General features: G+C 41.9%; 1 protein-coding gene across 1 annotated transcript in view; it reads left to right on the top strand.

Moving 5' to 3' along the window:
* Positions 1-240: 240 nt before the first annotated feature.
* Positions 241-1730, top strand: part of YTHDF2 (YTH N6-methyladenosine RNA binding protein F2) — a 20905-nt gene continuing 19415 nt past the window's right edge. The window contains exon 1 of the mRNA XM_010175791.2: positions 241-316. The gene's annotated coding sequence lies outside the window, so the exon portion shown is untranslated. The remainder of the gene's footprint in view (positions 317-1730) is intronic.

Genomic DNA, 1730 nt, shown 5'->3' with positions numbered 1-1730 from the left:
AGGAGCGGTGGGTTGTGGAGCCCGACATCGCTGCTGGGGCTGGGGGAAGTTTGCAGTTACCGAGCGGTTAAAGCGCGGTGGGAAGTGTTTTTCTGCTCCCTGCGGGGCTGAGCGTGGCGTGTTCTGAACCAGCCAGCGATCGCTCTGTTGTAGGGTCTGTCTTTAAATGTCTTAACTTGGTAAATATTCAGTTTCATTATCCATGTTCTTTCTAACGCTCTCGATCTTCCCCTCAGTGCAAAACGGCTCGGTGCATCAGAAGGATGGGCTAAACGATGATGACTTTGAACCCTACCTGAGTCCCCAGGCCCGGCCGGTGAGTTAAAGTACCTACCAGTACCTGCCAGGAGCCTGGTGCCTTCCTGCCATGCTCAATCGAAGGCAAATTTGACATCTTTGTGTTTCCCCATCTCCACTGGTTGCCTGTCCGTGTTTTCCAATTTTCTCATGATAATTTGCTATTTCATACCTGCATTTCTCCAGGCAGAAAACACTAAATGCCATTAGATTGTAGCAGGTGAGGAGGTGTAAAGGTTTTGGCAACTTTTTGAGGGTGTAAGGACTCCCTACAGTTGGTGTTCACCTCACTTTTTCTTTTTGTCTTTTTTTTTAACATAACTGCCTCCAAGTTGCCATTTCTGCTCTTTCAGTTTTACTGTTATGACCTCGTTTCCTTGCTGGTTTCTGGTTCGTTACACAGTACTAGTAGCTGTGGTGTGTTGCGTTGTGAAATTGCTCCCCATGATGCAGTTCCACTCTGAGGGTTTCTGGAGGATCCTATCAATGTTCTTATCTCTCCACCGAGCAAACTGAAAATGTGTCATGGGATTTTCTCTTATTTTTCACCAAAAAACCCCGCAGAACACACACGTGACAAAGACTGTTTGGACTTTTTTTGAGAACTGGAGTTAGAAGTCGAGTTGGAGAGGTTGTGAGCAGCTCCTGGAAGTCCAGATACTTTCCCTCTGAACTTTCCATTTACAATTAGCTCCACTGTTAACTGGTTTTGTGTTTGTTTTTCTTAATGGGTGGTAAGAGAGTGACACATCACAGATGGAGTTCAGCTGATTAGATGGTACAAGTAAGTGTTAGAGATAAACATCTGTAGTGGAGCAGTTAGTTCATTCTCTTGGCTTCTCTTTCCAGTTGTGATTAGTAAAAATAAACTGTTCTGGATTTCCCTGTCTGTATTTTTTTCCATAATTTTTTACTAGTCATTATATTTTTTTCAGATAAGTTTTATTGGAACACAAGAGCAGGTTTCTCTCACTTAAATTTTCAACGAGTATTTTCCTACCTTGTGCTAAATTGATGAGACTAAATATTCTTTGAGGTCTTGTCAGCTGTTTATAATCTTCAGAATTCAACCTGCCCATGAAGACAACTTCCTGCATTCAGCTCCCTAAAAAGTTACAAGCCTAAATTCGACCTGCTTAGGGTGAGAAAGTGTCATTATTTGCTCAAGTCTTGAATAAAACTGAGCTACTTTCCTGGGAACTATCATTTAATAGTGACTCTTTCTATCCCAGAAATGAACATCCCCAATTTGCAGCTTCCTTCTGCGTGTGGAAATATTTCCTGCAAAGTATAGTTTGATTTAAAACTCCTGAAACAGAGGGAAGGTTACTCCAGTGCTAGAAGCAACGTGGTATTTTACCCTGTTTTGCATGTTGAAGATCTTTTTGAATATTTAGTTTCTTTTTGCATGTGTCACACTGGTTAAAAAAAAA

This window comes from Antrostomus carolinensis, unplaced genomic scaffold, assembly GCF_000700745.2.
Source record: "Antrostomus carolinensis isolate BGI_N321 unplaced genomic scaffold, ASM70074v2 scaffold12589, whole genome shotgun sequence".
NCBI classification, from domain to species: domain Eukaryota; kingdom Metazoa; phylum Chordata; class Aves; order Caprimulgiformes; family Caprimulgidae; genus Antrostomus; species Antrostomus carolinensis.
The sequence above is the reverse complement of the archived record's forward strand: the minus strand, read 5'-3'. Positions and strand labels throughout refer to the sequence as shown.